Genomic DNA, 22,930 nt, shown 5'->3' with positions numbered 1-22,930 from the left:
GAAACAAATCAGGAAGCCGCGATCTCTGAAATTCAGTTTACAACGGCAATCTGAATCGCTTTCACTGGTAGCATGACGCATCCTTGCATTTGTGGGATGCCCTGAAACGGTAACACTACTTAACTGCCCCGAAATTCTTTCTAAGAGCTTACGATATTTTTTGTGTGTTCAAAAGGTAACATAAAATTACTGAATTTTGATCAGCGCAGAGATATAAATGTAACCGCTCTAACGGGTCTTTTAAATGAAATTTTAACGACTCTGAAGGAAGGTTTGATGAATAACGGTTTCGGATCACTTATTTACGGCTTTCGTCGCAAGTGAACTTGCGAATTGAATTGTCAACGCACGCAGTACAATCAACATCTCATGTTTAGCTAGGTTTTCGCAAAGTGACAAGCAGGTTTACAGTGCGCAAACCAAGCTTCTGGGACCTCACAGTGAGCACAAATTTTCTGTTACGGCTGATATATGTTGACAATTTGCGTTGCTTTTAAAATCTAACAGGTGCCTGCAACAGCGAGATGTGTTTGCATTCTTGCGTATAAGGTTGCTTACGAACCCTAAAGATGGCAATAAATGAAGTTGCGCTGTTGCAGATGTAGTAAACCATTTCCTTTTTTATTTCTCGTTGCGAATCAGCGCAACGGGTTCCCGGTAACTACTTTGTTTTGTAAACTGAATATCGCTTTTGTCATGGCATTTAATTTTTGAGGATTGGTTAAAAAATGAAATTCTGTGCATTTAGTTTTTTTTCGCGAAAAGGGGGGGGGGGGGGTGGGGGGGCTCCTGCCAACGTTGCAAGAGCAGCGAGAAGAGAAGGCATGTAACGCGAAAAGCCAAACTATGGTTATCAGTATTACTTACAATCGAAACTACACATAGGCGTCATGTTCTGTAGCGGTGAAAAAGCAGTACGTATTTTCAAAACTGATTAACCCCCCTTTGGTCCGGGATTGTCCAGGAATTGTGGCTCGCCTTTTTCAAAATTGTATTGAAAGCAAGCATTGTGGGAAAAAATTAAAAAAAAAACAGCGAGTCATGGCACACACCCCTCACACATGTGGGCAATAGCGTGCATTATATTATGCGTTTTCTCCTCTTTCTTTAAACTTACGTCCACCTTAAAAGGTTAAGACGGGACCATATTAGGCATTTGGTTATGCTGAGTGAGACATTTCTGGACAAGGTGATTCATGTCGGATTTGAAAATGATCTATATAGAAAATGACACACGAAATGCCACATAACACTCGCAAACTCACAACTGTTTAATGTTACCGAGAAATCTCCCCTAAATACTCTTGCACATCCATAGAAACGTATTTTAAATACTACTTAAAATTAGCAACTCGATACAGTTGAATAAATGTTTATTCCTCCTCCTCAGTATAAACGACTGTCCAAAAATGGTATTTATTTTAGGAAAGGTACGGGAAGGACACGATCACACATGGGCGATAGCGCACGGGTCGTGGGCAGCGTAAATATTTTTCTTTGTTTCTTCTTTCTGCAAGGACACAGCGCAATTTTACAAGGGTGTGGAATTTGCACGCGTATGCGTCTTGTCGCTGCTTACCCGTTTCGCGTACTAAACTTTTATCCTTTAAATAATCACCACGCCACCTTCAAAAAGCACCGTTAGACGTTCCCGAAACGGCAGACGACTGCACTCAACAATAAGAAAAGTGCAATGTGTGGAAGCAATGTTTATAACAAGTTTCACACTTAAGCTGTGACCAGGGCGAAGATGTTTCGTGGAATTAAACCAGCGCATTAACCCGCAACGGCCGCTGATTATTGCGTTTCTAGAGAAAATGCGCAAGCAGAGGTAACTAAGTCATTGCTTACTGCCAAACGAGCACACATATTGGCTGTTTTGTCGTGTGCAGCACGCGTCTTGCGCCGCACGCAATGGGAAAAAGCAGACGATGCGAGAGCGCCATCCACACTAGGAGCGGTTCGTCCCGCCGTCGCCAGGGGCCGACTGTGTTCGCGCTCGGGGCGAATACGTGTCTCCGCGCACGGCGAGGGTGTCTGTTCCTTTTTTTGTTTGTTTGTTTTGCATTGCGCCTTCGGCGATTTTGAGGTACGAAAAAATGCGGCACGTAAATCTTCACACTTGATGGCTCGGTATGATCTCACCATTGGCTGGGCCCCGCAGAGCAGAAATAATTCTTGTTAGATCACCACGTCACGTAATACGAAAGTCTATTTTGCTTTCTTTTTCCGAAGGAAGCAAGGTTCAAGAAATGGCGCGCTCCAGTCGTGCGACCATTCTTTTGTAGCGATAGGGACCATAGTAGCGAGAGCTACACTGGCCGAGGTTGAGCAGTTCCGCGTGGGTCCTGGAGAGCCGTGCTGTGCCAGCGCGGCACTTGGCGGCCCGATCCACTTGATGATCAGCGAGGGGTGGCCGGGTGTGGAACCGATGGCTCATGCGTCGGCCTGTACAAGCGTGGCACTTGGCGGCCTGGTCACTTGATGATCATGCGAGTGGTGGCCGGGTGTGGAACCGATGGCTCGTGCGTCGTGCTGTGCAAGCAGGGCACTTGGCGGCCCGGTCCACTTGATGATCACGCGAGGGGTGTCCGGGTGTGGAACCGATGGCTCGTGCGTCGTGCTGTGCAAGTGCGGCACTTGGCGCCCCGGTCCACTTGATGATCACGCGAGGGGTGGCCGGGTGTGGAACCGATGGCTCATGCGTCGCAGCAACACCGGCGTGCGCCTGTGGAACCAGCTTAGCTCTGGGGCGATTGGTGACGCTGCGCCGGAGCCGCTTGATAAATACACGTGTCCTGAAATTCGAAACAGCGCAAAAAGACGGGACAAGGAAACGATGACACCAGACGATCAGTGGCTTAGCCGAGCTAAGCCTGCTAATTTTTTTAAGCCACTGCTAATTTTTTTAGATCCGAAGCACCTCATGGTTGGGGCTATGTCCATCCCTTGTCGTTGTCGTTGTTGCGCCGTCCACACCCCCACTGCGCATGCTCGGCTTGCTGAACGCCCGGTGGTGTCTTACCCTTCTATGGCTCTTGGAGTGACAGTGTTGCCGGTGTCTTCCTGGGCCGGCACGAGACGAGCACTCTTCACGCGCTGTTGCGACCGAGTGGGGGCACCCGATCCGAGCTCCGTGGCCTCCGACATACGAGTGGTAGTGTGTATGATGCGAGCGGCCAGCCGCTGTTGCAGCCGTGAAGAAGTCCAGAAGCCGTAGGCTAACGTAACTGTTTACTTCATAGCGAGAGGTGAGCCGAAGCCGAAGAACAATGCCCCGACGGGCGAGGTTACAATATAGGACTCGAGCAGAGCGACAGCATCGATTCGCTGCTCTAACAGGAATGGTTTACAACGCTTGCGGGGGTCTATTTATACCCAAAAAGCGGTAACGGTCAAAACGCAACAAGCGGCAACACGCCACGAACGTCACAGACACACACAACGCTCTTTCCAGAGTTCGTAAACCGTTCATAGCGTGGGTTCATAGCCTCGGCGCACGTCGAGTCCGGGAGAGGGGAGAGAGGAGGACTCCGTTGCGATCGACGGGGCCTCTGTGTCCTTGAAGAGCGTGGAGACGAGCCTCGCCGGTAGCCGCCGAAGTTTTGAAGTGAGCCCAAAGCGAAGCGTCTGACGCGGCTTGTCGCAACTTTTCGCCGACATGGTGGCGCCTGACGGCAGAGCGGCGCACGAGTGGCTTCGCCGCACAGCCGAGGAGTGATGCGGGGAAGTACGGCGGCGCTGGCCGATTCGTAACAGCGCCTTCGGCCTTTCATCGTCGTCTGTAGCGGCGTGCGTCGGCGAGTCTCGGCGGGCCGTGATTACAAGCAGCCCACAACCATCCGGGGAAAGTGCATCGACCTCATCTTCAGCAACTTTAGGGTTCATCCACTACAACAGCCCTTCACTTTACATTTCACATACCATAAGGCGGTCATAATCAAAGCGGAACGCCAACCATAGCTTGACGTCACCTACGTTAAACATGATGATGACAATGCTTAAATAAAGACAAACTCATACCACGTACAACGTCTCTTTCTCTTTCTCTCTCTTTAATGCCTCTCCACTCTAACAACCCCCACCCCATCAGAAAAAATTACACCATCTTCCCGTAGGGGAACCCTGAGTAGTATGCGAAACAGCCATGGGGTCAACGCAGTTTCCCATTTCGTAGTTCCGGTAAGTGAAAAGTGTGGTAGTTACCATGGAAACCAAACGGCAAATATAACGGTGGCTACGTAACCTCACGGAAGCGACGAACTGAAAACTACTGGGCACTTGAATCGACCCCATGCCTGCTTCGCCTAATTCAGAAGGGGTGCACGGCAACGTTGCAGAGAAAGTTCTGTGGTGCCGGTGCAGTGCAGCAGCGTGGTTCCGCGGTGCCGTGCATCACGGCTGCACCGTCAGCAGCGCCCCTGCGTGTTTACAATCGAGCGAGGTGCAGGCATAGTCGTCTGCTAATCATCCTCGCCTGTCGTCCTCTACAACTGGATGTTTACGGCCATCTGGGTTGCGTCGTACGCATCAGCGGCGACGCTAAGTTCGTCCCGCGTATCTTCGAGCTCGACGGACATTTTCACGCGGTCGCCGCAACTGCCGGTAACCGCAACGCCCCAACGCTCACGGCACCGAATCGCTGCACCTCCTCCGTAGCAGGTGCAGCGGTTCTCTGCACCGCGGCGGCACCGCTGCTGCACCATGAGCAATCGAGCGACGCGGTGCACGGCACCATTCCTGCAGCGGCGAATCGAGCGCTTTGGTGCAGCGCACCTTGCAACGGTGCAGGCGTTGCAGGGAATCGCGTCTGAATCGAATGGAGCTAAAGAGTGGTTCGCCTCGGGCGAGGTCGGACTTTTACGCCATCGCAAGCCGCCGAGCCAAACAATAGTTTTGCCTCGTCGGGTAATAACTTTTGGTAGCGTGAGCGAATATGCTTACTATTTTTGGACTTGCTTCTACAATATCTATTCGCCCCGAGATCGAACACAGCCGGCACCTGGCGGCGGCGCGACGATCCGCTCCTTGTGTGCATTGCGCTCTGGCGTCGTCTGCTCGTTCACGTTGCGCGCGGCGCTAGACGTTTGCTGCACACGATAAAACAACCAATATGTGTACTTGTTTGGCAGTAAGTAATGACGTAGTCACATGTGCTTGCGAATTTCCTCTAGAAACGCAATAATTAGCGGCCGTTGCGGGTTAATGCGCTTGTTTAATTCCACGAAACATCTTCGCCGTGGTCACGCTTGAGTGCGAAACGTGTTGTAAACATTGCTTCGACACATTGCACTTTTCTTATTGATAAGCGCAATCGTCTGCCGTTTCGGGAACGTCAAAGGGTGCTTCCTGAAGGTGGCGTGGGGATTATTTAAAGAATAAAAGTTTAGTACACGAAACGGGTAAGAAGCGACTATGAATACCGGTGCATTTGCCGCGCCCTTGCCAAATTGCGCTGTGTCCTTATAGAAAAAAGAAACAAACAAAAACAATTACACTGCACCAGTGGCGTTGTTGAGTAATCTTGCACCCGGGCCCAGAAAATTTGTCACCCATTCACATATACAAAACAATTATTAATAATAAAACTAGCGTTATTGTTATTGTTAATAATATTAATATCATCCATTGTTCCCATATTAAGGCTGGTTCACACTTGCGACTGGAGCTACCTAAAGGGACTGCTGTCGCTCTTGTCGCTCGGCATCGCTCTCGTCTCGCGTCAAGATAAGATAAGATAGATAAGAAGCTTATTCGTCCAAATAAAAACATACATGTGCATATCCAGCCAGTATAAGCCCTGAGGCTTGTGTGCGAGGCTGGGCAGTCTCGGTTGATTGGTCCCGGTTGAAGAGCGACTGGTCTGGGCAAATTTTGTATCTTTTATTTAGATACCAATGTAAAAAAAAAACGTTTCACAGATACTGAATGCGTGGGCTTCGAATGTCAATGCAAGCATGCATAATATGCAACATGCGGTGCGAAATTAAGTCACAGGATAATTGATGTGTAGTTCTTCATAAAGAACTGGCAATATATCAGAAAAGCAAGCAGCAAGATAAAGAGCCGTGTGTTATTTAGGCAAACTAAAGCATAATGGCTACACGAACTTGGTTTAGAGAACCCCAGACGCCGACTCGGGTGCGGATCTCGAATACACAACACTGACCTTTTCAGTAAATTAAGCATCGATAAAAATTCCGACAATAAGGGGCATCGTGGTGTGTCGCTCGTGAGCACGAAAACACCGTCAGGAGCCGAGAAAGAAGTGTCCAAGAGCTACTTGCGGCATTACAGTGTGTAATGCGCCAAACCAAAGTCGATACCAACAGAATGGATGCTTGCAAGAGCACTGGACGTGTGAGAGAGCCTCAGGCCTTGTCAGAAAACGACACTAAGGTGGTCGCCGGAGGCGTGGGAAAGCTTTGCATCCCGCAGTGCTGACTAAATCGTGCAGAAGTCACGCGGGCCTGGAGGAGGGTGGCCAGCAATGATAGGGCTGTTTAAAGGAGCCATGAAGACAAAATACAAGTTGGGTTTACTAGAAAGAGTGCTTAGTCCCGATAACAATGATACCAATATCATCGCAATCTTCGAACAAATAACGGAGATATTAAAGAAAACGTGTGAAGCAGTCGCGACCCCCTAGCCAATTTCCCGCAACTTTTCTATGACGTCACGGAACCTTGCTTGTGCGATTTGCGCCCCCTAACGGACCTGTCGCGACGACACATGACTGGACGTCTGTAATGGGGCCTCTAGTTCCATTTGACCGCATCACTTGAATGCTAACGAGCAGTTAACGCACTGAAAATTATGTTTTATTGTTGGCTCGTATGACGTCATTCTTGCTCATAACACGTCACTGTGGCGCCAAATCAGAAAGATTTTAAATACTTCTTGCTTTTTTTCGTTAAAAAAACCTCTTTTGTGGCTGTAATGGAGCTGAGTGAGATACTGAATCCTAGTTCTTTCAAATTTAATGAAGTTGTATTTTCTCTTCATGGTTCCTTTAAAGGCAACACATGCATGACAAACAGTCGCTTCATTCAGATAAATTTTCGTGTGTCTAGGAACACACCTTAAACTAACGAAGCCTGAAGGACCACAGGCGTGGTCCTTCATTTCTTTTTCTCCCCCAGCCTGGTGAAAGAAGGAGGGCCCCGGGAGAAAAAGAAGTTGTCCCAGCAAATAAAGAAAAGTCGGGCTGGCTTAAAAAAAGGGCCCATCTCCCCGCGAGGGGGACTCGAGTAAATGCATCGCATAGGGGGTGGGTGTATTGCGTTAACGTTTAGTGTTTGGGGAGTTGGTGGTAGTGAATGCGTTGTATCAGCAGCTTCTTGACGTAGTTTGAATGAGTCAAGGATATAAGGCGCGTTCGCAGCCTTTCATTCTGTGTCGGTTTTGTGGTGAAGTGGGAAGAGCACCATGTACCTCGCGTTCCGCCCGCAGGTAGTGAATGCGTTGTATCAGCAGCTTCTTGACGTAGTTTGAATGAGTCAAGGATATAAGGCGCGTTCGCAGCCTTTCATTCTGCGTCGGTTTTGTGGTGCAGTGGGAAGAGCACCATGTACCTCGCGTTCCGCCCGCAGGTAGTGAATGCGTTGTATCAGCAGCTTCTTGACGTAGTTTGAATGAGTCAAGGATATAAGGCGCGTTCGCAGCCTTTCATTCTGTGTCGGTTTTGTGGTGCAGTGGGAAGAGCACCATGTACCTCGCGTTCCGCCCGCAGGTAGTGAATGCGTTGTATCAGCAGCTTCTTGACGTAGTTTGAATGAGTCAAGGACATAAGGCGCGTTCGCAGCCTTTCATTCTGTGTCGGTTTTGTGGTGCAGTGGGAAGAGCACCATGTACCTCGCGTTCCGCCCGCAGGTAGTGAATGCGTTGTATCAGCAGCTTCTTGGCGTAGTTTGAATGAGTCAAGGATATAAGGCGCGTTCGCAGCCTTTCATTCTGTGTCGGTTTTGTGGTGCAGTGGGAAGAGCACCATGTACCTCGCGTTCCGCCCGCAGGTAGTGAATGCGTTGTATTAGCAGCTTCTTGACGTAGTTTGAATGAGTCAAGGATATAAGGCGCGTTCGCAGCCTTTCATTCTGTGTCGGTTTTGTGGTGAAGTGGGAAGAGCACCATGTACCTCGCGTTCCGCCCGCAGGTAGTGAATGCGTTGTATCAGCAGCTTCTTGACGTAGTTTGAATGAGTCAAGGATATAAGGCGCGTTCGCAGCCTTTCATTCTGCGTCGGTTTTGTGGTGCAGTGGGAAGAGCACCATGTACCTCGCGTTCCGCCCACAGGTAGTGAATGCGTTGTATCAGCAGCTTCTTGACGTAGTTTGAATGAGTCAAGGATATAAGGCGCGTTCGCAGCCTTTCATTCTGCGTCGGTTTTGTGGTGCAGTGGGAAGAGCACCATGTACCTCGCGTTCCGCCCACAGGTAGTGAATGCGTTGTATCAGCAGCTTCTTGACGTAGTTTGAATGAGTCAAGGATATAAGGCGCGTTCGTAGCCTCCCATTCTGTGTCGGCTTTGTGACTCAGTGGGTAGAGCACAATGTACCTTGCGTTCCGCCCGCAGGGTCGTGGGATCGAAACCTGGCGCCGGTAAGTATTATTTTTTTATATAGTGTAGGGGGAGGGGTGCGGACCTGTTGTTGAGAGCGAGGAGGGTAGCGTGATGCGGGAGAGGAGGAGTGGGGGAGAGGGTGAGCCTGCGCGCTGAGCTGTTGCGGACGGACATCGGACGCTACGTGTGAGTTAAAGAAATGCTCTGCATTTAAAAAGCTATTTTCAAAATGATTGATTGTAGGGTTTAACGCACCGATGTAACGCAGGCGATGAGGCGCGCCGTAGTGGAGGGCTCCGGATTAATTTTTGACCTGGGGATCTTTGAAGTGCGCCGAAATCTAGTACACACAGGCGTTTTTGCTTTTCGCATCCATCAGAAAATCGGCCGTCGCGGCCGGGAATCGAACCCGCGACCTCGTGCTAAGCAGCGCAACGCCTTAGGCACTGAGCCACCGCGGCGGGTTTCCTGCGCAATATTTCCAAATATTGTGGTATTTTAGGGGTATAAAATGTGAAAGAAAATGACCGCCCCAGAAGTTCGGAAAAACCGCTTGCGCCTACCGGTTTGTCACTAAAGGCAGCCTCTGTGGAAGCAACTGCACGCTGGAAATTTCTCTAGGTGAGCATTTCAGTACGTTTGAAAGAGATACAGTGTCGGGTCTCTTTATTTCAATGGTTATCTGGTTACTGAGAATGGAAGCAGATAGAAAGGAGACATTTAGCGGGGAAAGAGACGACTGGCCGTACACGAGTCGTCTACGCGGCCACCTGCACGGCTGGTCGTGTGGATGTTTGTCGGCGACGATGTCGTTGTTTCCTTTCGTACGCTGTAAAAAATATTCCATCACACATTCGCAAATAAGTTAATTGACATTGGCGTCTTGGGAAAATGAACACAGTATGTGAGGTTCGGGCTTACCAGTGAAGCAGCCACCAGCCAATGTAGGAAATCCGTATCGAAGGAGGTTACGAAGCGATAAAGAAGGAACTCTTCAGTAATATATCAGATTCGTACGGGCCTGAGTGTATCGGCGCCACACGCTGGCTCACAACCGTTCTGTCGCCCCCATCCCGATATCTTGGTCACAACGATTTCATTCACGTCGCTGTGCAGTCGACTAGCTCGAGACGCGACTCCTATAGTTCATACCACACGCTTGGAGCAGCACTGTGGAGGCTACATTGCTGTCAACAGTGCGCCCACTGAGGGCGCCTAACTCGCCGTGAAGAGGGTCCTGAAGGGACATTCCCTTCTCCCCTCTCGGCAAGTGGAACCGCAAGGTCCCGGCACCTTTTGTCGCTTCCTTCGCAGTGAGTTAGGCGCCCTAAGGGGGCGGGCTGTTTACAACAAAGTAGCCTCCACTGTGCTGCACCTAGCTTGTGGAATGAACTATAGCTTAATCAACCTTTTCCCAGTAGCTGAGGAAGTAATATCGCCCTCTCCAACCAAAAGTAATAATAACCAAGAACAAGATGTTTGGGGACCAGCTCAATCCGCCTCTTTCACAACCCCACTGCGCATGCGCAATCCCCTAGCGGCCAAGTCCCTAAGCAGTCCAGTAGGGGCAGCAGACGACATTCCCCACAGCTCCCGAACAAGCGGGAAGGGCTCGTGGTTGTATTTACATCGTTTGATTTTTTGTGTGTGCTCATTGTGCGCGGAACAATGCCCACAACTTGTGCTGCGTTCCGCTGTAACTCGGAGTGCCGAAAAGGGAACGGTGTCGGCTTCTATCGCTTCCCGTCGGCCGCACGCGATCGGCTACGGCGGCTTGCGTCGCTCGCGTCGGCTCGGGTGATGGGAACATTAGGCTTAGCATCCTGGCGGATATTTGATCGCTGCTATCTGTGCAACTGCGAATAACAATCCGCAACACAACTTTTCACTACACTATCATCCCCTTTCTCGCATGTGGAACTCTATTTAAGTTATAACTGCCGTTTGAGCGATCGGTGACCAAGACATCTGCGTAGCCTGTTTCGATGCTCCCGCGCAGGTATCGCCATCTCTCGGCCGCTCGGCGCAACGCGCGCCGCGGCGACCGGGCAGCGTATACGCTTGCATCGCGGCAGATATATCTGATCGCCGCTTTTAAAATAAGCCCTGACAACAATCCCTAGCACAATTTTTCACCACACTAACACCTACTTTCTCGCATGTGGAACTTTTTAGCGATCAGATTGATTCAGAAGAGCAGCGACAAGCGCGGTTGCTACCGTGGTCTGCGCCGGTTCGAGCCGCTGAGTGTGCCGAGCTGGCAGGCGCGGCCGGCGTGTGCGCGGACTGTTTCCGAAGGCAGAAAACGCTTCACGATTGCTTGCTCGAACTGCCGGCCTTTGTTGAGCTGGCGATCGCACTTCATGCCAGACGACTCCAAGTACTGCTCGCTCTGCTACTCGGACGGCACACGGATCTGTCCGAGATTTCTCTGCCAGCCCTCATTCAGTGATAAGAAGCCGCCTGGTATTATGTGATGACCAGGGGCTGTCATCTTAAGGCGTTATAACACCAACACAGAAGAAAAAATTGGCCGCGTATCTGCTCCTTTCGTTGCAAATGTCGTCAAAAGACGATAGTCTTTATCGGCTATTTCGAAGTAAATGCCTCCCTTCGCTTTGCCGCTCACCTCTCATGTTGTTCCTCTTGCGTCGCGCTCCTCCCAAGGTAAAGACGCCAAAGGTTTGCTTAAATCATTTTAAATTTCCCGCGTTCCACTGCTCCAAACCGGGTGTCTCGATGCGAACGCTGCTGTACGGCGGAGACACGCGTTAATCGAGGCGCCCTACTTCAACGTTTATAGAACCGCGTTTCCCTACTCCACGTGCGTTGCAAGCAGAACGTGGAACCTATCTAGTGGAACCTTGCGTAACTGTTGCCGGTTGATTTCTTAAAATGGCGCAAGAAGCTATAGTGGCGCGGGCGACAGTAGGCGACGGCTAAGTGAATTCTTTTTCTGCAGTTGATGAAGTATTTAATTTCGCAAAAGCAAGCATGTTTGATTTTTTTATAAAGGAACACTGCAAATATCACTTCTGTATTGATTTGCTGTCTCGAATTTGCGTATTGTCTTGTTCTTCTTCAACAATGTTGACAAGTATGAACCTTACACCGGACATAGACGGGTAGATTTAGCTGTGACTATATAAGACTAATGGGCAGGCATTGTTTTGCTTTGGCCGGGTGGCTGAATCGAGTCACAGACAGACAGACATACAGACATACAGACAGACCAAAATTTCTGGGTTTAAGGAGCCCAAGAAAGACTATCGTCTTTAAAACTTCGGCTGCTCCTCGCCGTAATGTGGGATTGCCGTGCATACAACGAGAACGCAGCCGGAGGAAACGCCGGCAATGCCTACAGCTTCAACTTCCGCTAGGCACGCTAGGTGGCAGCACACCGCAATGAAAGAGGCGGATTCTCTCTTCAGGGGGGACTGGGGTCACGTTGTAGCGCCGGTCACTCACAAAGCGCCTCGCTATGGAGCGTGGAGTCTGCGTGTACAGAAATGGGAGGGTTCGGATGAGGGAACGATTTATGTTCTTTGCATCTTTTTCTCCAGTTGGTCACGCTTCCGGAACGTTTCGCCGAAGTCGCTTTTGCTGCCTGACGTTTCGCAGTACTGGGCGACGGTTTACGCAGCCGGACTTCGTTGTGGCGCTGCCTGACTCGTTCCAGTAGATTTTTCCTCCAGCCAATGCATGGGGATGGGAACTCAGCTCAAAAATGTTGTTTACGACACCGGGCGCCCTGCCCTTTGTCGCACAGTCTTTGACATTTTCTTTCTAGTAATGCTCACAAAGCACTTAGCAGAACGCCTTCACAAGCACAGAAACTGCCCCTCTCACCCACCTCAATTATTGTGTTGTCCCCCGACCATCCTCTGGAATGAGAGCACTCAGCGGATGGAATGCCTAACGATAGCAAGTGGGTGACGTACCTGGTGTTTATCTTTTTGTTATGCAGTTAATTTTGTTGCCCTGTCCTTTTTTTTACTCGTCCTCCACTTTGAAAGGTGAACCCACCGAAGCAAAATATTCAGGTTATCAGCTTCACATATTTCTTTACTTAGAACTCCGTGGTACGCCCACACGAAAACCATGATAAAAGAGGAAGAAATGAACACGAGGCTATCCGCTTTATTTATGCGCGCTACGCGAATGCTCATTTATATTGTTTTTAACTTACAGGAGAATGAAGTAAAAAAAAGCGTAGATTTACCTGATTAACAGTTAGGTAAATAAAAGAAATGCCTACATAACTTCCATTTCTTGCGCAATTTGTTCGACAAGCTAGTCGTCCGTTGTCCTTCTAGTTTAATTACACGGGGCCGCATGGGATACGCCCCTTCCGTATATGGCCATCTTCGTGCAATCGCCATGTGCTGGTTGCGTCGCTGGGCACGATGAGGCAAAGTGAAGGACTTAAAAAGCTATCAACACCCGATTTCCGATCCTTCGCGATTGCTTGGATCGCGAGTCGATTGGTTAGTGCAAGTACTGAAGGAATCTGGTGCAACCAAGGGAAGTCGCGACGACCCATTTGTCTCGCCCAATGATGCACACCTGACCACCCCCCCTTCCATTTGCGTCCCTTCTCCCAACACAGGCTTAATTTGTACAGGTAGCTCCTCCGCACCAACCTTCATTCATGCACGTACCCAGAATTTTTTTTCTGGAGGGCCCAACCCAAGGTAACTTCTCTATGCAAATTAGGGCAGAGGGGTTTACCATAAAGGCGCGTAAACATGAAAAGAGAAATGAAATTAGGTATTGGCCCCGAGGACATACCGTGGCGCCACCTATGAGTGACGTCACTTGTAGGACGCCGGGTTATGTTGTCGTCTGCTATAGAACACATTTCCTGCGCTTGTGTGACCGCACGTTTTTTTTTTTTTTTTGGCCACTGTGTGCCCCCTCCTGGTGGTTTTGATGCAAGTTTCAGAAAAAAGTTGTCTACAGATCGAATAATCCGGGAAAGCAATCAGCGACTCGCTTGTTCCCGCGACACCGCAGCGGCTAGGTAGCCAAGGACGATCCAACCGGTGCCGAGAAAAGCACGCTGTTAATTCATTATGAAATACTTGCGACGTGGCATGTACGAGACCGTGTGTGCAAAGAAAACAGACCTTGCAACAGTGCCGCTCAGTTGGGATCTCACCACGCGTACTGCGCGCATTGCCTGGTAAATGAATGACTACGCGAGAACTGTGAGCGGATTGCTTCGCCGCACATGCTTTTAAAAGTGTTGGTACGAACTGAATCTCCTTCCTGCATTTCCCCTTCGATGTTTTTACTTTATATTTATGCCCTGATATGATTAACGATCACTAGTACATTGGCACTGCACTATTCGCGACAACTTTTCCGGAATGTATGACTGGTATTTACGTGAGTTTTCAACACCTTCGAGCGGGTTTATATGTTTATTTTTAATCAAGGCTTCTCCGTGGAAATTTATAATCGCAACACGGGCTTTTGTCTGTTTGCAGTGAGCCTGCGCCTTTCTAGAAGGCAGACGGACGGCGCGGGCCAAAGCCTTGGCCCGGAAGCTGGAGGAGGACCCCCAGGTCCGGTACGTGGACGCCTCACTCCCAAAACACGGAACAAAGGCCGTGGTGGCCGTAACGGACATCGACGAGCTGAAGACCTGCGCGTCGGTGAAGACTACGGACCCGACCGTGGCAGAAGAGGTAACCATAGCGCTGGCCCTAGCCATGCCGGAGGTCAGCACGGTGGTTACCGACTCCAAGAAAGCGTACGCAAGCTATCGGAAGGGGATCGTCTCCTCTGCGGCAGCAACTATACTCGAGGGACATCCCACAACACCGGGACGAGTCACCGAGCTCGTGTGGGTCCCGGCTCACTCGCTCGTGGAAGGCAACGTCACCGCCGACCGCTATGCCCGAGAACTAGCCATCCGGGCCGAGGAAGAGCAACCACACCCCGTCACGAGTTATAAGGAGATCGTCCGCCTATACAAAGAAAGTAGAACGAGGCTTCCGAAGCCACACAAGCAACTAAGCAGACGGCAGCAGACGATATTGCGCCGCTTACAGGCAGGGTCGCTCGCACGCCCGGCGCTTCTGCACAAAATGTACCCTGCAGAACACGACAACACATGTCCGTTCTGCCGGGGAGACGGCACTCTCGCGCTCATTATTGGGGAGTGCAAAAAACTCAAGACACCCCCCTACACCCTTCCCCCCTCCCCCAATTCCAACCCGCTCGAGCGATGGGAGACCTTACTGTTTAGCTCTGACCTCGCCATTCAGCAACAGCTGGTGGCTCGAGGAGAAGAATTACTGGACACATATGGGTCCCGCGAATAGGGAACCACCCCATCTGGTACCTGCGCGCACCATTCTTTATTTGAAGCTCCGTTAAAGTTGTTCACTCACTCACTCTAGCATCAAGTTCGAGAACTCACGACTGCTCACAAAAGGCGCGGCTGTGTACGAGGCGAAACACGTCGTGGGGTAAAGGGGAGTTTTAGAATAGAGGAACCAAGGGTTGGGGACCCCAAGAAGTTAGAGGAACCCAAAGCAACGTGCTTGCGCGCGGCGAGTTTTCGAAGAGGGTCTTCTCTAACAGCTAGCTCGCCGCTGGTTTCGGATGCGCGGAGTTCGATGTTGGGAACTTTAGGCTTAGCGTCACGGCAGATATTTCATCGCCGCTATCGTTATAGTCGCGAATAACAGTCCCTAACACAACTTTTCACCATACTGTCACCCCCTGTCTCGTATGTGGAAGTTTATATTCGCAGTGACTGTCATTTAAGCGATCGATGATCAAGATACCTGCCACGGCCTCGGCCGATTTTCGGTTATCGCCTCCCTTCGGCCGCTCGCCGCTCGTGCGTGAACGGGCCGGCGGTGCCGGGACCGGTGTCCGCGGTCTGTCGGCTGATATTTGGGCATCGCTTTGAAAATCACAGCTTAGGACACTACCTAGCACATTTTTTTACCGCACTAACATCCACTTTCGTGAATGTGGAACTTTTTATCCGCGATCAGTGCGATTTTAAAAAGTGGCAACAAGGTGTTGCTGCCGCGACCTGCGTCGGTTCGAGCAGCTGGCCAGCAGGCGCGACGTACGTGTGTCCGGAGCGTTTCTGCGAGCAGTAAACGCTTCATGATTTCCTGCTTCATCCATTTCTTGCGAACAACAAGCGAAATCTAGAAATTTAGCTCGGCGATCGTCGTAGCCTACAATGTTGATCGGGGAAGCGAGCGGCAGATTACGCTTACACCGGGTTCGGTCGCATAGGTCTGCATACACCACCACGCTCAGGTCGTTTGCGGGCAGCCTACCACGGTTGACGCGGTTATAAAGTCCCCATGAGGTAAAACTGCGCTTCACGCGCTGATAATTAACTTCAAACGCCGAAAACTAACCTGAAAATACACTTAGAAGGCGCGTCATAAACGAAATGTCACACGCTGCAAGCCAACTATGCAGCAAGGTAGGAACGGGGATCCTACAAGTGACGTCAAAACGATCGCCGCGCCGGCCTCTCTGCAGTGGTGGCCCTCGCGGCCAATATCCGCTTTTATGATGGAGGCGAAAAGCGAAAACACTCGTGTGTTCGAGATTTCGGCGCACGTTAAAGATCCCTGAGCGAAGTTCGCAAAATTAAAAAAAGAACAGCAGTAATTCAAATATTCACAGGAATAAATACGCATGCTGCACAGTAACATACATTCCCTCTGCTAATGATAATGTATATTTCCGGAGCAACCGACGCGTTATGCGCAATCGAAGTCGGCCGAAGCAGAAGTGCATGTAGGCACTCGAGAGTTCAGACCACCGTGGCAAACCTCTTGCGCTTCCCTATTTTTCTCCGAACAAAACCTGTGACTACTAGTTACGAAGGAAGAAGAAAAAAAAGGTTAGGTAAATCGGAGATGTCATACGCCTAATTCCGTGTGTTATTACCCCGAAACACCCACAGAGTTCAACGTTTAACGGTCTGCAATTCAAAGCTGCAGGCCTCGGAAATTGCAGTATCGAGACTCACTGGACTGAAGTATATGTAGATAAAAAAACGGTGGCAAGCGTCAGCTCGTCAGCGCTTACCCATGGAAGTTTTGTAAAGAAGCTTGTTATTTCCTGGGATGCGCCAGACGGCACATTGAGGTTTTGCGTTGACTACCGGCGACCGAACAAAATCACCAAAAAGGACGTGTACCCCTCCCCCGAATCGACAACGCCCTCGACTACCTGTGCCACGCGAAGTACTTCTCATCGATGGATCTAACGACAGCCTACTGGCCGATAGAAGTGGACGAGAGAGACCGAGCGAAGACTGCATTCATAATCCCGGACGGCCTTTACGAGTTCAAGGTGATGCCGTTCGGGCTCTGTACGGCACCAGCAACGTTTCAAAGTCATGGACACCGTGCTAGCCGCCCTGAAGTGGCACACGTGTCTCGTGTACCTCGACGACGTTGTGGTATTCGCCCGAACTTTCGACGAACACCTTGCAAGATTGGAGTCTGTACTCTAGGCAATTCGCACGTCGGGCTTAACGGTGAAGCCTGAAAAGTGCCTCTTCGCGTACGAGGAACTGAAGTTTTTGGGCCATGTTGTCAACGCCGCGGGAGTACTGCCTGACCCAGCGAAAACATCAGCCATAGCGGACTTCCCAAGACCGAAAGACAATAAGGGCGTGCGAACATTTCTCGGACTGTGCGCATACTATACCGGCGCTTCGTCGCAGACTTAGCACGCATTACCGAGCCACTCACACGCTTGACGAAAGATAGCACCCCTTTCAGCTGGAAAAACGCCCAAGAAAAAGCATTCTGCGAGCTGCAACAAGGTCTGCAAAACCCGCCCGTGCTCGCTCATTTCGACGAAAATGCTGAAACCGAAATGCCACTGACACCAGTGATATAGGCTTGGGCGCTGTCCTCGTCCAAAAGCAAAGCGGCTGCGAAAAAGTAATCGCCTTGGCCAGCCGTGGTCTGTCGAAGGAGGAGAAAACTACTCCGCCTCTGAGAAGGAGTGCCTCGCAGTTTCGAAATTTCGCCAATACGTGTATGGTAGACCATTGAAGGTTGTGTCAGACAATCATGCGCTGTGTTTGTGTTGGCTGGCCAATTTGAAGGACCCCTCTGGCTGTCTTGGGCGGTGGACCTTGCGCCTGGGAGAGTTCTACGTTACAATCGTCTATAAATCCGGCAGGAAACACTCCGACGCCGACTGCCTGTCCCGCGCCCACGTCGACCCACCACCACAGGACTCCGATGAAGACAGCGCGTTCTTCGGAGTCGTGACGGAGAGCGACCTCGCCGCCCAGCACTCAGCCCGACCCACCCGCTGCCGCCGGGTCGACTGACTCGCCGCGACGGCTCTCCGACCCAACCCGTCCGCTTATACACGGGGGGTTGAGTCCAGACAACCTGTTTATTTCCACTCAACGCGCCCTCGTCGGGGCAATGTAAACGGGGCTTTAGCCTTGAGATTGGGGAACGCCGGGCAGCTTCGCTGTTAGCATCAGCGTTCCCTGATGTTAACAGCTGGGGTAATTTTTTAGATGCGGAGCATCTTATAGCGGTGGCCTGTCCCGCGTCGGCGTCGTCGGCGTCCGCACTCACACTGCGCATGCGCAACTCTCCTCCTTACACCCACAGCTGCGCGATACTACACATAAAAAAAAGAAATAGCGGCGCCCGGTTTCGATCCCACGACTCTCTGGCCGCAATGGGAATTACGCGGTGCTCTTCCCACTACGCTACAAATCCGGGACAGGAGGAAGTGCTACGAACGCGCCTTATGTCCTTGACTCATTCAAACTACGTCAAGAAGCTACTGATACAACGAAGGCACGCGAAGCTGACCGTCACCGGAAACGACGAACTGAAAACTTTAGAGTAGGATGTTGAATTTCCCGTGGGAAAGCTGTGGCGGAAAGCACCACGCGCCTTGCAGCTCAACCAGCCCCGTCCGCAGCGCCTCTGATGCTGATTGTGGCAGGATGCCCCTAGGGATTGGCCAACCAAAGAATCCATCCCGTGATAGCTTCGCGTTCAACCACCGTCGTCATCTTCCCGTAGGGGAACCGCCGAAGAAGAAGAAGGAGAAGACAAAGCTGCGAAGAGAAGGGCGTGTACGTTGCTGTCACCCCGTCCGCAGCGCCTCTGATGCTGATTGTGGCAGGATGGGCCTAGGGATTGGCCAACCAAAGAATCCATCACGAGATAGGTTCGCGTTCAACCATCTTCCCGTAGGGGAACCGCCGAAGAAGAAGAAGGAGAAGACAAAACTGAGACGTCAGTCCCTGGAGGTGCCGCTTTACAGTTTGGGGATATCCCTAACAGTGCCGGCTATTCTATCGTTCGGGGCATCCGAAACAGGGTTCTGCCGCCGGGATGTATGCTCTGCCCTCCTGCGCTACATTGAAAATTCAAAACGATTCTCTTTATGATTGCGATTGGTCACCCTCGCTTTGATTTTTCAGGATTTTTTTTTTCTTTTGTTCTCAAAAATTTTTCCAACCGGTCTAAATTATCTTTCCTAAACGTCTCGTGATTAGATAAGAATTCCATTCATTTTAACCATCCTCTGTTGATTTGCCGATCCCCTGATTGGGTATGTGCCATACCTAAAGGCGCAACAACAACAACAACAACAACAACAGCTGCGAAGAGGAGGGCGTGTACATTGCTTTCAGCGTACCTGTTCAATCAAGATGCCTCCGACCATGGTCTGAACACTTCTCCTGAACTTGAACACCTCAGACACCGCTGTGAGAGAAGTTTATGCCAAACTCGCTTGTGCGAAGTATTGATAACTTCTTTTCGTTGTGGTGTGCCACCACTTAATCGGTATTTATACAGAGAAAATCTGATAACCACCCCTTTGTGCCACTTTTGCCAAGAAATTGAATCCGAAGAGCATTTCTTTATTTTCTGCCGCCGATTTTCTAACCATCGGAGAAGGATGCTGGAGATTCCCCTGCTACGTCTTGGACTGCCTTTAACTGTACCGGTGCTTTTGTCGTTTGGGGGGACTAGGCTGGGCCGATGCCATAGGGACGTGTGCAACGCCATCCACTCCTTCATTTCGGAGACAGCTCGTCTGCAGTGTTAAAAACATTCCGATTAGGCTGACTTTTACTATAGTTTTCCTATTCTTCTCTCTGTTGTTTTTTTTTTCGTGTTTTCTCTCTCTCTCTCTCTCATTAACCTAGACCAAATTCTTTCTTCTGCTCCATTATTTTGCGTCACTTGATTGATTGTAATGAAAACATAACTCTTCTTGGCCAATCCCCCTAAGTGGGTATGCCCATTTTTCGGGCCACCACCACCACCACCAGCCGGTGCACCAATGCCAACAACCTTTACCTCACCAAAGCTGACGGAGACTACCGATTCTACCACAGAGACAACATCGACAAGAACATGATGGACGAGTTTCGGCGCCTCGAGAACCACCGCCTACTCACCGTAACACAACAGCACTTGCATGCCTTTGCCATCGGTGTGGACCCGGACGCGGAATTCCCTCTGGCGCTACTAAACACCAGATCACTCAACATAACGGCAACACAATGGAACCGCACGGAACCGCCACGATGCTTCGCATCCTCATCAGGGTTCCCCACGGGAAGATGGTGTAATTTTTTTTTACATCGGCTATTGTAGGGACGGAATGATGCATCAACGTTTTAAAGCGAAGCTTTCTACGCCTCAGTGATGGCGTTCGATGTCGTGCCGAAAAGCACTGCAGGAAAACGAACTTTAGTCAATGGGTTTCACAAAACGACGGTGATGATCAGCGAAAGCACATCGAGCGCCTCAAGAAAAAAACGCTCTCGTGGTCGCAATCGAACCTGGCTCCCTGGAGTTACGAAGCCGACGTCCATCCAAATGCACGTGGCGTCTCAAAGCGGCGCTTTCGTGTGGTGCCAAGAGCGCATGCGCGCGTAAAATAAAGTTATCTTCGAGAGAAAGGCTGATAATAAAAGTTCAGTTGTTTGGCACGCGCGTTGTTCACTTGCGCGGCTCTGTCGAGAAGCGCGTCTTGTGCTTGAGATTGGGCGAGTTGGTTCCCAAACAACAATTTCTTGGTCGCCAATGTTGCAGCGCGCTAATTTGGCAGCGCCAAGAAGTTCATAAGGCATGCTATATCGGAATAAAAGGGAGCACAGGACAGAAGACTGCAGTTTTAGGTCGAAAGACAAGGCGGGGAGTATTTTGTATACACAGATCCGAACAGCAGGTCAGCAGCAAAACTGAGAAAATTACACCATCTTCCCGTAGGGGAACCCTGAATAGTATGCGAAGCAGGCATGGGGTCGATTCAAGTGTCCAGTAGTTTTCAGTTCGTCGCTTCCGTGAGGTTACGTAGCCACCGTTATATTTACCGTTTGGTTTCCATGGTAACTACCACACTTTTCACTTACCGGAACTACGAAATGGGAAACTGCGTTGACCCCATGGCTGTTTCGCATACTACTCAGGGTTCCCCTACGGGAAGATGGTGTAATTTTTTCTGATGGGGTGGGGGTTGTTAGAGTGGAGAGGCATTAAAGAGAGAGAAAGAGAAAGAGACGTTGTACGTGGTATGAGTTTGTCTTTATTTAAGCATTGTCATCATCATGTTTAACGTAGGTGACGTCAAGCTATGGTTGGCGTTCCGCTTTGATTATGACCGCTTTATGGTATGTGAAATGTAAAGTGAAGGGCTGTTGTAGTGGATGAACCCTAAAGTTGCTGAAGATGAGGTCGATGCACGTTCCCCGGATGGTTGTGGGCTGCTTGTAATCACGGCCCGCCGCGACTCGCCGACGCACGCCGCTACAGACGACGATGAAACGCCGAAGGCGCTGTTACGAATCGGCCAGCGCCGCAGTACTTCCCCGCATCACTCCTCGGCTGTGCGGCGAAGCCACTCGTGCGCCGCTCTGCCGTCAGGCGCCACCATGTCGGCGAAAATTTGCGACAAGCCGCGTCAGACGCTTCGCTTTGGGCGCACTTCAAAACTTCGGCGGCTACCGGCGAGGCTCGTCTCCACGCTCTTCAAGGACACAGAGGCCCCGTCGATCGCAACGGAGTCCTCCTCTCTCCCCTCTCCCGGACTCGACGTGCGCCGAGGCTATGAACCCATGCTATGAACGGTTTACGAACTCTGGAAAGAGCGTTGTGTGTGTCTGTGACGTTCGTGGCGTGTTGCCGCTTGTTGCGTTTTGACAGTTACCGCTTTTGGGTATAAATAGACCCCCGCAAGCGTTGTAAACCATTCCTGTTAGAGCAGCGAATCGGTGCTGTCGCTCTGCTCGAGTCCTGTATTGTAACCTCGCCCGTCGGGGCATTGTTCTTCGGCTTCGGCTCACCTCTCGCTATGAAGTAAACAGTTACGTTAGCCTACGGCTTCTGGACTTCTTCACGGCTGCAACAGCGGCTGGCCGCTCGCATCATACACGCTACCACTCGTATGTCGGAGGCCACGGAGCTCGGATCGGGTGCCCCCACTCGGTCGCAACAGCGCGTGAAGAGTGCTCGTCTCGTGCCGGCCCAGGAAGACACCGGCAACACTGTCGCTCCAAGAGCCATAGAAGGGTAAGACACCACCGGGCGTTCAGCAAGCCGAGCATGCGCAGTGGGGGTGTGGACGGCGCAACAACGACAACGACAAGGGATGGACATAGCCCCAACCATGAGGTGCTTCGCATCTAAAAAAATTAGCAGTGGCTTAAAAAAATTAGCAGGCTTAGCTCGGCTAAGCCACTGGTCGTCTGGTGTCATCGTTTCCTTGTCCCGTCTTTTTGCGCTGTTTCGAATTTCAGGACACGTGTATTTATCAAGCGGCTCCGGTGCAGCGTCACCAATCGCCCCAGAGCTAAGCTGGTTCCACAGGCGCACGCCGGTGTTGCTGCGACGCATGAGCCATCGGTTCCACACCCGGCCACCCCTCGCGTGATCATCAAGTGGACCGGGGCGCCAAGTGCCGCACTTGCACAGCACGACGCACGAGCCATCGGTTCCACACCCGGACACCCCTCGCGTGATCATCAAGTGGACCGGGCCGCCAAGTGCCCTGCTTGCACAGCACGACGCACGAGCCATCGGTTCCACACCCGGCCACCACTCGCATGATCATCAAGTGACCAGGCCGCCAAGTGCCACGCTTGTACAGGCCGACGCATGAGCCATCGGTTCCACTTCCGGCCACCCCTCGCTGATCATCAAGTGGATCGGGCCGCCAAGTGCCGCGCTGGCACAGCACGGCTCTCCAGGACCCACGCGAAACTGCTCAACCTCGGCCAGAATGGTCGCACGACTGGAGCGCGCCATTTCTTGAACCTTGCTTCCTTCGGAAAAAGAAAGCAAAAGGCTGTAGACTTTCGTATTACGTGACGTG

Source organism: Haemaphysalis longicornis, unplaced genomic scaffold, assembly GCF_048455015.1.
Source record: "Haemaphysalis longicornis isolate Haplotype H1 unplaced genomic scaffold, Haemaphysalis longicornis Haplotype H1 scaffold_12, whole genome shotgun sequence".
Taxonomy (NCBI): Eukaryota; Metazoa; Arthropoda; class Arachnida; order Ixodida; family Ixodidae; genus Haemaphysalis; species Haemaphysalis longicornis.
The sequence above is the reverse complement of the archived record's forward strand: the minus strand, read 5'-3'. Positions refer to the sequence as shown.